At 47.1% G+C, this 14,660-nt stretch overlaps 1 long non-coding RNA gene across 1 annotated transcript; it reads left to right on the top strand.

The window, feature by feature from the left end:
- The first annotated feature begins 7,462 nt into the window (after positions 1 to 7,462).
- Positions 7,463 to 13,860, top strand: LOC132417595 (uncharacterized). Its single transcript, XR_009517887.1, has 3 exons — positions 7,463 to 7,499; positions 12,486 to 12,563; positions 13,728 to 13,860. It is a non-coding gene; the product is annotated as an uncharacterized lncRNA (long non-coding RNA).
- The last annotated feature ends 800 nt before the right edge of the window (positions 13,861 to 14,660 follow it).

Below are 14,660 nucleotides of genomic sequence, written 5' to 3' on the forward strand. Positions count from 1 at the left end.
TCTACTTTATACAAATTAGTGTATACATGTCAATCCCAATCTCCCAATTCATCACACCACCACCACCACCACCCTGCTACTATCCCCCCTTGGTGTCTGTATGTTTGTTCTCTACATCTGTGTCTCTATTTCTGCCCTGCAAACTGGTTCATCGGTACCATTTTTCTAGGCTCCACATATATGCGTTAATATATGATATTTGTTTTTCTCTTTCTGACTTACTTCACTCTGTATGACAGTCTCTAGATGCATCGCATCCACATCTCTACAAATGACCCAATTTCATTCCTTTTTATGGTTGAGTAATATTCCATTGTATATATGTACCACATCTTCTTTATCCACTCATCTTTTGATGGGCATTTAGGTTGCTTCCATGACCTGGCTATTGTAAATAGTGCTTCAATGAACATTGGAGTGCATGTGTCTTTTTGAATTATGGTTTTCTTTGGGTATATGCCCAGTAGTGGGATGGCTGAGTCATATGGTAATTCTATTTTTAGTTTTTTAAGGAACCTCCATACTCGGGTATTGATTTTTGGGTGGTGAGCAGCCAGACCTGAGATCAGTAACAAGAGTGATGGCAGGAATCAGCACTGAGCATTCCTGCTCAGGCCGTACAAATAAAGCTTCAGGACTTTCCAGAATATTCTGTCTACTGGTTAGACATGCACCTTCACAGTTGTAGCTTGGTTTCCTCCGTTATCATAAGGAGATTTGCCTAATAGTGAGCTTGATGGTGGTGACAGTGAGAGCTGCCATTTACGAAAAATCTCTTTTATGCCTGACACGGCCAAGGGCACTTTATATATATGACTTCTCACCCCCAGAACAAGGTAAATATTAGACTCTGTCTCAAAGACAGGAACACAAAATCTGCAGAAGTTAAACTGCTTTCCCAAAGTGACATAGCAATGAGGTAGACCCAGGTCTTTCAGGATCCAAAGTCCATGCCCTTTCCACAATGCCACATTGCCTCCCAATGAATATATTTAGAGGACAACCTTATCTTCCATTTTACAGACAAAGACTTGAGATTTGGAGAGGTTAAAAAAAGAAAATTTTCTCACATCCTCCCCAGGTTCCAGGGGCACGTGGTCCCCTCAACTCCTCCACTCCTTACTTTCTCCAAACCCAGTCCCCTGTGACTATTTTTTCCTCTCCTCCAAAAGCAAGCTGGGCTCATTTCTTCAGGAGATGACACTGTGTCAGATAGTCCCCTTGTGATGACTATTTATGGAGGAACCAGATGGAAACGCTTGGGAAATGCTCTGATTAGAAAGAGGCTTTCATTTCCATCCTGCTTCTATTTCCTTTACTGCCTGCCACCCAACTCCATACACACATGGGTGTGTTCTGAGCGATTCTTTGTATGTTAAGTTGCTATGTGTCTACACTGGCATCTGATCACACAGGCTGATGCTTTTGAAGTAAATGGAAAAATTTCTTGAACAGATCAGAGCACTGGCCTGAGGAACTCGAACGCTCTGTCCTGTGTCGAGCTTAGATGGCCATCCTCTCGTTCACGGTTCTGAGACACTTTCTACTACGAGGCGCTGGGCAGTTAGAGGTGGGGTCCTTGCAGTGAGCAGGACCACTCCACCGAGGGGCTGGGGTGGGGGGAGGAGAAGGGCGGCTTGAAGGGGAGGAGTATGTTTGGGGTCTGTGTTCGCTGAGGTCCGGGCCAGAGCCAGAGGCTGTACCTCTTCACTTGGTCTGTAATTGTCCCTTGGGGAAGCCATCCTCAGAGGGCTGTGAGTTTACTGGAAGGAGGCTTCACGGAAGCTTGATTAGTTGAGTAGCAATGATTTCAAGTGCACATTTTGTAAGTTCCAGGTGAACTTGGTGACGGCGCAGTTTGATCCCACGTGCCCGGCACCTCCCATCTGCTCTCCTGTTTAGTCCTCGGGATGCAGAGCCTGAGGCCCAGGGAGGTGGGTCAACTTGTCCACTGCTGCTGACCAGAGGCAAAGCCAGCCCTCAGCCCTTCTGTCATAACTGCACACAGGGCCCTGATGGCACCAGGTGCCTCCCAGACCCACCCAGGCCACACTCCCTGCCACCCCATCACATCCTGGCAGTGCCCAGCCCATCCTGGCCAGCCGACTATACTGACGCTCTGCACCCGTCTTCCAAGCCCCAGGTCTGCACGCCCATGAGCCTAGGTCCCCAGTGTCTCCAGCCTTGTCAACTCCACAGACAGTGCTTTGCCTGCACCACCCCTGCTTTCCCAGACTCTCCTCCCACTCTTCCTCTGTGGGGTCCCCTCAGACAGGACAGGTGAGTTCCCCAGGGCCACCGTGCAAAGCCTCCACCCCGACCCTGGCTGAGCTCTCCCCTTCCCTGTCCTCCCCATCCTTGCTAGACACTCTGGCCATCAGTAATACTTCCTTTTCTAGCACTTTCTGCCAAAAACATTCATTCTGATGCCAATGGTAGAAGTAAGAAAGAAAAGACAGGAAAGAAGGAAGTTTTCAAAAGGCTTTAGAAATTTTCTTTTTTCTAACTCCTGACACAGTCTCAAAAGCCATCTGAAATATTTTAATGTTGCAACTCCTCTCCCATAAGTAAAATATTAGGCTCAATTGTAAACTCAGATCAGAACTACATATTGGTAATTTTTTAATATACACCAGACTACAAAGTTTATTGAGACTCTATGGAACTATGACTAATTCAGCAGTGAGCTTGAAAAGCTATGTGTCTGATATACTTGCATAGTGAGGCACCGTTTACATAGAAGTGAAGGTTTTATCAGGTCTTAATAGGAACAGTTGTACCCATATGATGAGCACCCTCTTTTCACCCTCTGGTAACGGCCCTGCATGAAGGCTTTGAAGGGAAAACACAGTGATCCTCAGCCCTTGTTGGGGAGTTTGATCTTTTGCACTACTCCCTAATTCCTGAAAGGGTAGAATGATCCAGAAGTCAAGAACCAGTCCCCTGGATCAGTGTTAAACAGAACCTCTGTCCCAAAAAAGGTACAATGTGATCACTTAAGCAATAGGGAGGGAGAAATCTAGAATTAATAAGGCTGGATAATATTGGGGATCCTTACTTGTCCAATGGATTCCCAGCTTCAGTTTTAGGATTTCCCAGCTTCTGCTGTACTTTTTTTTTTTAAGTTTCTTAAAATAAATTTATTTATTTTATTTATTTATTTTTGTCTGCATTGGGTCCTCAGGTGCGCAGGCTTTCTCTAGTTGGCAAAACACAGTGGCTACTCTTTGTTGCAGTGCGCGGGCTTCTCATTGCAGTGGCTTCTTTTGTTGTGGAGCATGGGCTCTAGGCGCACAGGCTTCAGTGGTTGTGGCTCACAGGCTCAGTAGTTGTGGCTCGCGGGCTCTAGAGCACAGGCTCAGTAATTGTGGCACACGGGTTTAGTTGCTCTGTGGCATGTGGGATCTTCCCGGACCAGGGCTCGAACCCATGTCCCCTGCATTGGCAGGTGGATTTTTAACCACTGCACCACCAGGGAAGCCCTCTGCTGTACTTCTTGACAGGAGCTTCAGGCTGAAGGACTGTCCCCTAACAGAGACAGACCTGGGCTTTGGTCTGGAGAGAGTGATGGAGAGGAAGGAGCCGTGGACCAGACTGCAGTACTAGCCTCACACCTTACCAGTAGCACAGATGTGAGGGTTCAACTTCTGCACGTAAAATTTTTTTTAATTTTTATATTTTAACTTCAGAATGTTACTGAATATATTTTACTTCATAGTGTTACTGAATAATTACCATGTTAGGACCATAGAAGGGAATTTGAATCCTGACGCTTTCTTCTAATATAAGACAAATAGATTGAACAACTGATGTCATTGCCAGGAAGTGACACAAGTTCACTATTTTAACAAATGCTACCGAGCATCTCCTGTGTGCCAGGTGCTGTGAGTCCTGTGTGACAGGGCTACAGAGGTGAGACTGCACTGTCAGTGCCCAAAGCAGCTTAGACCCTGTGGAGTGCAAACTGCACAAGCAAGTAAACGTCCTTAGAGGCCATGAAACCAAAGTGCCACAGGGCTCAGAAGAAAGGACATCATATTAGAGTGGGGAGAGTCAATAGAAGACGGCCTTTGTGGGCTGAATGTTTGTGTCCCTCCAAGATTCACATCGAAACCTAGTCCCAGAGGAATTGTGTTTGGAGGTGGGGCCTTTGGGAGATAATCAGGTCATGAGGGTGGAGCCCCTTTGGTGGGATTAGTGTCCTTACAAGAAGAGGCCAGAGGGCAGTTCCTGCTCTTTCTGCCACGTGAGGACACACCAAGAGTCAGCAGTGGGCAACCAGGAATAGGGATCTCGCCAGACACCAAGTTGGCCAGCACCTTGATCTTGTATTTCCCAACCTCCAGAGCTGTGAGAAATACGTTTCTATTGTTGATAAGCCACTCAGTTTATGGTATTTTGTGATAGCAGCCCAAGCTGAGACGGAAATGGGGTGCTGCTATAATAAATACTTAAAAATGTGGAAGCAGCTTTGAAACTGGGCAATAAAGGAACTTTTAAAGGCAGTGCTGGTGCAAGCTCAGAAAGGAAAGGAGAGCTGTAGAGAAAGCTTCCATCTCCTTAGAGATCACATAAATAATCATGTACAGAATGTTGGCAGATATATGGATGGAAAAGGCCGTTCTGATGGGGTCTCAGATGGAAACAAGGAACGTGTTACTGGACAATGGAGAAAAGGCAATCCTTCTTATAAATTGGCAAAGAACTTAGCTGAATTGTGTTTGTTTCCTAGTGTTTTGTGGAAGGCAGGACATGGGAGTGATAAAATTGAATATTCAGCTGAGGAGGGTTTTTCTTGTCCGTGTGGCTTTCAGGATCTTAGTTTTCCAACCAGGGATCAAACCCGTGCCCCCTGCAGTGGAAGCTTGGAGTCCTAACCACTGGACCACCAGGGAATTCCTAGCTGAGGAGGTTTCTAAGTGAAGTGTTAAAGGAAAGGCTTGGCTCCTTTTGACTTCTTATAGTAAATTGTGAGAAGAGAGAAATGGCTTGAAGATGGTATTATTAAGCAAAAAGGAACTAGAACTTGAAGATTTGAAAAATTATCATATTACAAAGAAAATGAGAAAGCATGTTTGGAAGGGAACACTTAGGGTGTGGCCAGGCGACTGATAAGTAGATTAGTATGAGTGTGAACTGCGTCAGAGAAGACTTGAATAGACATTTCTCCAAAGGGGACATACAGATGGCCAACAGGCACATGAAAAGATGCTCCACGTCATTAATCATCAGAGAAATGCAAACCAAAACTACAATGATAGATCATCTCACATCTGTCAGAATAGTTATCATCAAGAAGTCTACAAATAACAAATGTTGGTGAGGGTGTGGAGGAAAGGGAGCCCTCGTGGTGCACAATTGGTGGGAATATAAATTGGTGCAGCCGGTATGGAAAACAGTATGGAGATTCCTCAAAAATTAAAAATAGAACTACTATATGATCCAGCAATTCCACTCCTGGGTATATATGCAAGGAAAACGAAAACGCTAATTTGAAAAGACACATGCACCCCAATGTTCATAACAGCATTATTTACAATGACCAAGATATGGAAGCAACCTAAGTGTCCATCAACAGATGAATGGATAAAGAAGATGTGGTATAGGGCTTCCCTGCTGATGCAGTGGTTGAGAGTCCGCCTGCCGTTGCAGGGGACACAGGTTTGTGCCCCAGTCCAGGAAGATCCCACATGCCACGGAGCGGCTGGGCCCATGAGCCATGGCCGCTGGACCTGCGCGTCCGGAGCCTGTGCTCCGCAACGGGAGAGGCCACAACACTGAGAGGCCCGCGTATCGCATAAAAAAAAAAAAAAAAAAAAAAAAAAGATGTGGTGTATGTATACAATGGAATATTAGCCATAAAAAAGAATGAAATTTTGCCATTTGCAACAATGTGGATGGACCTAGATGGTATTATGCTTAGTGAAATAAGTCAGAGAAAGCAATTACTGTATGTTATCACATATATGGAATCTAAAAAATAGAACAAATGTATGTAACAAAACAGAAACAGACTCACAGATATAGAGAACAAACTAGTGGTTACCAGTGGGGAGAGGGGCACGATGGGGTTATGGGATTAAGAGACACAAACTACTGTGTATAAAATAGGTGAGATAAGAGCCAGCATGGAGCACCAAGGTGTGGTGGGCACGTAGTCATGCCCAGCAGGCAGGTGCAGATGACTCAGGTGTGCAGGTCTGGTTCACCTTCCCCTGGCGGACCAGGCAGAATCAGCAACCTCAACCAGGCATGCGTGGATTTGCTTCTCACCCATGCTCTCTGCATTTCAGAAGGAAATCCTGCAATAGCAGAAAAAAGGCCTTATTTATCTTGATAGGCCACGTCAAGTACAAGAGGAGTGAGGGGTAGAGGGCAGCAAGAAACACTTAAAAGTGCAACTGTTTGAAAACAGAATGCTTTTCATTAGGTCTGTGCAGCTGCTTAAATAATGGAAAATGACTGTTTATTCCATTTAACACACATAGGCATTAAAACCCCTTTTTTTAAACTTTGCTTCACTTATCTCCACCTGGTAGTCAGGGGAGAGGAAAAGGTCCTTGCTTGTGAAGCAACTTGGAAGATGCCAGGAAGGCCTACTTGGCCTAAAAGTTATGCTTATCAGAGTGACATGGACCCAAAAGATCTATCCCCATGGATTCATTTCTCTGGGTTAATCATTGCCTTGGGGGTGAGGGTGGATTCTCCTTTAATACACTAATTACTCTGGGAGGAGCAAACCCACCACACTCTAGTGTCTCGGTGCAAGTGGTTTTCTTAGGCTGCATCCTTAGGAGGGCCCAGGGGTGCAGACTGGAGGAACAAGCCTCACTCACCGCCCCAGGGAGCTCCCCACAAGCCGAGGATCCGGGGCAGCTGAGGAAGATAAAGGGTTAATGAGCTCAGTGTTTCCAGCTGTAGTTGCAGCCGTTTCTTTTAGTCACTTTCTACTTCTAAAATAGCGTAAGTGACGTAAAAAATTTTAAAGATAATTTTCATCCTTTCCAGCTCTTTGTTATTACAAAATATTTGCTTCTGAAAGAAACACGTTCGCACGTGTACACTTATGTGACTGTGCTTTTTTGGTTTGTTTTGAGTTTAGCAAGAGGAAAAAACCAGTTAACACTAAAAAAAATCCAGCCAAGCAGAAAATTGGGAACAGCAGCAGCTGTGAGGAGAGATGTGCACACCGGGTACAAATGAGTTTCCTTTCCCCCCCGCCCCGAGACTCTGTCCTCAGTCCTCTGAGTCACCAGAGGCCCATCGGATAGGCGGCCATGGTGTGGGCGGGATGGTGGAGGAGGAGAGAAGGGAGAGAGCCTCCTGAAGAGTCCTGATGGAAGAGGCGCCTCAAGGCTGAGGGTTTCCAGTACCGAGGAGCCGCCCTGGCAGCCCCGGCTCGGAGGGAGAAGGCCCTGCCCCTTCCGGACCCGACGGGTGATCTTGGGCGAGTCACTGGGCTTTCTGATCCTCGTTTTCTCATCTGTAAAATGATAATGGTAATGATGTCTCCGTTGCGGAATAGAAGCAAGGACTAAATGAGATACTATACAAGGAAGCAGTTTGTAGGATGGATACTGCTGTGCACGGATGCATAGATGGCTCTACTCAAGGTTACAATATGTCCCTGAAAGACGTGTCCTCCTGCACGTGGCTCACACCAGTCTTAAAAACGTATAGGGGGCTTCCCTGTTGGCACAGTGGTTGAGAGTCCGCCCGCCGTTGCAGGGGACACGGGTTCGTGCCCCAGTCCGGGAAGATCCCACATGCCGCGGAGCGGCTGGGTCCGTGAGCCATGGCCGCTGAGCCTGCGCGTTCAGAGCCTGAGCTCCGTAACGGCAGAGGCCACAACAGTGAGAGGCCCGAGTACCGCAAAAAACAAACAAACAAAAACGTATAGGAATTAGCCAGTGAAAGAGGAGGGACAGTATTTGTGTTCGCAATGAACAAAACACGCAAAGAAACCCGAGGTCTGCAATGTGCAGGGCCGGCCGGGGCTTGCGGAACTGCGAGGCAGGGTAGCGATGAGTCTCAAGGGGGTTGGGCTCGGTGCCCTGTCAGGTTTGAGGCAGACAGCAGCGGGAGCTGACCCCGCAGGGCATCACGTGCCATGTTAGGGAGCTTGGATTTTTATTCCCTAGAGCAATGTTTATCTACTGTGTTCAATGAAATGTTAACAGACATGTCTGTTAGAGTTTCTATAGTCCAGCAAGTTCAGGATTAAACAGTAAATCCTGTTTCTTTGCTGCAGGACTTGTCAGAGCCTTTACTATGCTAAGGTGCTCCATGAAGCTTCAACAAGGGCAGGCACTCTGCCGTATTTCTTCACGTTTGACAGGAGGACCTTTTTCTGACCCTGCCCTCTCTGGAACGCCCACTGCACCAGGGTTTCCATTTTCTAGCTCCACAGTTGGGAAATGCTGCTGACTTCAGGGAGTCAGCGTCAGGGTCACTGCATGTCTGTGCTTGTAAATGTTACTGTGCTTTTCCAACCTTTCCTGACCCTCTGTCTGCTCGCCAAGACCCTGTCCCAACCTTCTCTTGTCAAGGGCCCTGCTTCTTCCCCAGTGGATGAGTGTACAAAAAGGATGAAGTCAAGCTGGGCTGGCCCTTGGCTACATCCTAACACATCCACGTCTGCACACTCTGTCCTAATTAGTTCCAGAGATGGCGTTCCTCTTTCCTAGGGTGGACGCCAACATGTCAGTCTAAGAAGAGGAAAGAACTGTCAGCGAAGGGAGGCTACCTGTTCCAGGTCACAGAGTTGAAATAGATGGAGGCCTGGCTAGAACCTGTCTCAGCTGCGGCGGCGGGGCCTTCCGCAGGTCCCACTGCCATCCAGACACCCGGGAGGTAGTCCTGGTCCGAGAACGTGGCAAAGGCACGTCATCAGTACAGCGTTTATACCAGCACAAAATTACTTAGTCAGATCTTGAATATGTGTGGTAGAAATCTCTCAAGTTTCTTTTACCAGAACTATTTTGTTCCCTTTCTTTTCACTACAGTTTCTTCATATAAACCACTCTTAGTCCCAGAACTACCAGGGATTATTATAATGCTTTCTGCCCTAACAATTAAAACAAAAACTAATTTATTGAGCTGCCTTTCACAGGCGCTCTGTCATTTTTGCTCTTTTCCCAGCACTTTCCCTGGTTCCCACCGTGCTGGGGATGCCCAGGAGGTGGGCATGAGACGGGTACCCTAACCCTGCAGCAGCTTCAGCAAGCTCTGCCCTCAGCATCACCACGTAGAACCAAACACTCCGGGGTGTGTTGGCTTCACTTAACATTTTTGGATTTAGAGACAACACATGAATAAAATAGCCATTTAAAGCGCTTTGCCAGAGGTGGCCTCTGGGCATTGAGTCAATGAAACCCCTTTCTTTCTCAGCTGCTCATTTCTCTTGGCACTTAGAGTTAAGCTGTTCCTTGGCCTTTTTCTTTTTCCAGGTACTTTGGGTAGAATTAGTTTCTGTTTATTTGTTTTTAAATACATCTTTAAAATCTGTATGACTGTTTTCGAAGTTTTCAAAACTCATAGCTACTTTAATCACTTTTTCCGGGCACTGTTTCAATCCAGATACTTTGAAGAAACTGGGCCTTAGAGCTGGCACACACATGTCCTGAATAAGGGCCCTTGTTCTCCAAGTTTAAAGCAATCTGATTTGGAAGGAGTGAGACGTTGCTTGTGTTTAAAAATAGCCAGCTGAATATGGGAGGCTTTTTCCAATTACTGTGGAAAGATACTTTGAGGCCCGATTAGCCGCCATACCACAACTATAAATGTTTTACAGCTTGTGGGCATAAATATATTTGAGATAATTTGGGGCAGTCATTCAAAAATTGATCATTTGAACATGACATATCCAAGGCTGAACTATTTGATCAAGTCAAATATTGCTAATTCTTCATGAAGAATATAATTAATTACTATATGTAACTTAGTTCAACCGTACATTTACACAACATATTTACCTTTTTAAAGAATACATGTGTATATATATATTCAAAGAATATATATGTATATAAATATACTTATCTGCTGAATCATTTTTTCTTCCCAGCAGCTTTGCCTCCAATTTCTTTCTGATTTAATCCATCCCTTATGCTGCTGCTTGGGATACCTGCCCATAGCACATGCATGAAGCCATGAAAGATAAAGGAATTTAGGGCATCTGTAAATGATGATTAGAATGGTGGAGAATGGGATTGAATCTAAGCAAGAGGGGAGCCATTCATGAGGCTACTGATGGACAGGGAAGAAATGGGAGATTCAATGAAGTGTGAGTCATGATGAGATTGGAAGCCCACGAGGAGGGATACTTGAATAACTAAACTACAAGGACATGGATGGTCTGGGAGCTGGAGGTTGGCCTTCAAGCTTTCAGAGGTGGTGCAGTGTCCAGGGGCAGTGTCTGGGGGCAGCTGTCAGAGTGGGCAGCTGCTGGAGAGGGAAGAAAAGACCATTTGAGACACGACATGAAAAAACCGAGATGCTGGGGAACCTAGATGGCCTCCCCTGGGAATGTCTAAGTCACAAAAAGGATGGAATTTGAGTGGAAGGAAGCCCAGGAACCAGTGAGTGAAGAGGGTGACTGAGAGATGACAGAAACCGGGGAGAAGCCCAGGGAGGGGGTGGGTAGCATGTCCGAGTCACATGAACGTCAGAGGCAAAGGTCTGACAGGAAAATGGGTGCAACTGTGTGGAGGTAGCAGAGGTGGGCACGGAAGCAGCCACCCCCCTTCCTGTGGGCCCCGGTTACATGGCATATGGGAGGAAAAACGGCCTTGAGTGTCCGTGGGAGAGCCGTCTCAGAGAACCTCCCCATTTCAGAGGAGAGGCCATGAACAGAAGGCAGACTCAGGCGCATCAGGGTCTGTACAGAGGTGTACAGTGATTGCTCAGGTGAAGGGAGGTGGGGACTCAGGGCCTCTGGCTGCGTGCACAGCGATGAGCCTGCTGGCTTCTTAGAGGGTGGGCTTCAGCCTGGCCGTCTCGGGCCACAGCCCTTGTCGTCCAGGGCGGCTGCCCTTCCAGTGTGCCCTGTGTGCTTCTGGGTCCTCACGGTCCCCAAGCACACTCTGGATCCTCCCACCTCTGCCCTCTGCCCCCAGCGCCCCACAGGAGATGCCCTATTTCAGTCCCATCTGTCTCCAATGCCTGACACAAAAGCCACCCTTTCTGCAAAATCCTGCAAGTCACTTCCAATCAGAAACAACCACTCTGGCTTCTGGATTTATGTCAGTGGAATTCGAAATGGAATGTTTCAAAACAATTTTTCCCCTGCTCAGCAGAAAACCTTTTTTCTGTGCATTTTTTTTTTTTTTTTTTTTTGCATTACGCGGGCCTCTCACTGCTGTGGCCTCTCCCGTTGCGGAGCGCAGGCTCCGGACGCGCAGGCTCAGCGGCCATGGCTCACGGGCCCAGCCGCTCCGCGGCATGTGGGATCTTCCCGGACCGGGGCACGAACCCACGTCCCCTGCATTGGCAGGCGGACTCTCAACCACTGCGCCACCAGGGAAGCCCTTTTCTGTGTATTTTTGAGGGAGGTGATGTATCTCAAAGGGGGACCCCTGTGTTTCTAAGGCCCCCATGCTTCCCTTCTGGGGAGGGGAACGGGTTTTGTATTGCCTGGGATGCGGGTTCCAGGCCAAGGGAGCATTGGGCCCCCCCTGAGGCTTTGGTGAAGGTCGGGGGGAACTGGGGAGGGACTGTGGAGGGAGTCCGGGGAAAGGGACAGGGGCCGCTCAGAGAGCTCACATGGCTGCGTCCATCCTGAGGCCCGGGAGCTGCTCTCAGGGAGCACGAGGGTGAGGACGGGCAGGGACTGACTGCAGCCCCTCCTGAGGGGGCATCGTCCGTCTGGACCGGAGCCGGCACCTGTCCGATGCCCGGTGCATGCAGGTGTTGGCACTGCCGTGTCCGCAGTCCCCAGCGAGGGGCCTGGTGCCTGTGCGGTTGGGACTCCGTGTAGGTTTACTGAGTGAAGCAAACATCCTGTGAGGTGGGTGGGATAGGTCTCATCCTTTGCACTTTACTCCTGGAGATTCTGAGGCATAAGAAGTTTAAGCTGACATCCATATGTTTATTTAAACAGTAACTGACAGGAACAAAACCCAGGCTCCGCAGGGACTGGCGTCATTGCCATTTGTTTTCCCCAGCTACACAGCTTCCCTGAACAGAGATTGAGGCTATGTCAGAAAAGAAAGGCAGAATTTTATGATTCTGTATTAAAATTATCCCTTTGGTAGAGAGATCATTTTCTGTAAAGCATCCCTTTTGTTTGCATAAACAAAAGGCCACTTAAAGACAATGTCCTCATGTGAACCTGTGGTAACCACAGGGTAAGACTTGGAGTGAGTGTGGACAGGACCGGGAGGTGATCTGCAAATTAAAGTGGTTGTAGAGTTAGGCTGGGGTTATGATAAACCTCCTGACTTTTCTTTGATACCTAACTTATTATTTTTATGTTACATTTTCAATAGATGCCTAAGAAAATCTCAACTTTAGAATAAGGCAACAACTAATAGCACTTGTTGAATTGCTGTTAAAAAGAATCACAGGTAAACAATATTTTCTTGTCTCTGCTGCTGGAAGACAGGAAGACAGTTGTTGAGATGGGAGCAGCGTTAGGGAATCCCCAGCCCCTCTCTGGAGGCATTCCACTTGGGATGCAAAAGCCCTGGTGTCAACTGGGGACTCTATGGGTTGAATGCCACTGTCGCAGTTGCCTTTTGTGACTTTGTTCGGGGATGTGCAATTGTGTGGGAGGGTAGAGAAGTGGCTGAAGAGCAGGCCTGGGGGTGGTAGGGGACCACGCTGCCTATGACATTAGCTCCACGTCTTCCTCATCAGACCCAACTCGTCCCCAGTCCCTCCCTGCCCAGCTCTCACCAGCTGTCACCCTGACACTTCCGGCTGGCAGTTCCTGAGCAAGTTCTGATGAAGGCAGATGACAGGGCATCCAGATCCACCAGAGCAGGGCCTTGAATTAGACTCGCTGCCACAGGCCTGGGGGCCAAGGCATCCTCAGGCCCCCAAGTCAGAGCCGTCCCCTGAGTCTTGCATGTAGGAAGCCTGACCAAACTAATGTCTGCTCTTAGAAGGTGGGACAGTGTTTCCCTTTAGACTGTGTGAGTAGCTCCCGTGATGGGGCAAGGAGGGACTTCTGGGGGCCAGTCAGGCTCTCCTTCCTGATCTGGGTGTCACCTGGGTGTGTCCAGTTTGTGAGAGTCCCCTGAGCCAGGCAACACTTACGATGCGTCCACTTTTCTGTGTGTAGATTATAATTCAGTAGATCAAAAGTAAAGAAGAAGAGAAGAGAGGGAGGGAGGAAAGGAAAAAGGGAAGGAAGAAGGAAGGGAGAAAGGGAGAGTGATGTAAAGCCAGATCGAGGCACTTGGACCTGATTCAACAGGTAAACGTGTGAACTCCAGTCATCCCATCGGGACAGGACAGGACAGTAGCTTTATTGTAGGAAGATTGATTGTGGAGAGCAGTTGAAATGGGATGAGGCTGAAGCAAGAAAGCAAAGGAAGGGTTACAGTGGCCTTAGTCTGGGGATGAGGCTTAGATTAGATACGTGGGGATGTTAAGAGGGTAGGGGGCCAGTTTCAAGGTAAGCTTTCCATTCATGAGCCCTCATGCAGCACACGCTGTCGGCTGCTTTCATAAGCTATCATTTCATATCGTGCTGCACAACATTAAAATTCACTTTCTTTACACAGTAATCATGATGCTTGCTGTTATCGGCTGGGCAGGGCCCAGGACAGCCCACTTAGACGTGCTCGTCCACAGCTAAGCTCCAGAGCTCCAGCCTGGCGAGCCTCTGCTCCCAGATGTGTGCCCTTTGTCAGGAGGTCCCAAGGTACTCTAGCAGAGACCAACCGTGTGATTGGCAACATGAACCTTGTTTTTTTTGTTTTGCTTTGCTTTGGTTTGGTTTTTAATACATCGTGATAATGTTGGTGTCAAATGATTAGCCTGCAAGATAAAACTACTAAGACCAGTTCACAAGATTGATTTAATGGCAGAATACTGAAGATCGAAGAGAATATTGCTTTCCAAAGTATATAATGAAGATTTTAAAGATTGGATTGAACAGATCAAGCTTGTTCTTTGGAAAAATAATATGAAGCACAGGGTATTAGCACAGGGTCCTCAGTAGAATTTAGATTTATGCAAATGTTCAGTGTTCCATAAGCCAAAATTAACAAACTTAGAATGACACAAATCTGTTGAAATATGATGCAAACTAAACATTTTAATGCATCTTTCTAGAATTCAACAGAATGTTGACATCTAAATTTACATTATGCACCTCATTTAATTTCTGCATGATGAACCAACAGGCAGAAATAGATGAACTGCTGACACGTTGACTTTTTTCCAATTCCTAGAAGGGAAACAAAGGTTTGTAGTCAGAGATCAGGGAGGAGTTCAACTGGTCCATTAGTTTGTGTAGATCCATAATTATGCACACAAGTAATTTCTATGTGCTGCACTAAATGTGTTATTATTATTCAGTTTTGCTGCAATGCCTGTCATTGAAACATAATCTAATTTTATTAAGTTCCTCAAAGCCTGGGAGAGTCTTAGTTACAAGCCGGTTCTCTACTCATTAGCATTGACCTCTATGGTTTGTTTGTTTGGAGTTTTCT

This window comes from Delphinus delphis, chromosome 21 (genome assembly GCF_949987515.2).
Source record: "Delphinus delphis chromosome 21, mDelDel1.2, whole genome shotgun sequence".
Lineage (NCBI taxonomy): Eukaryota > Metazoa > Chordata > Mammalia > Artiodactyla > Delphinidae > Delphinus > Delphinus delphis.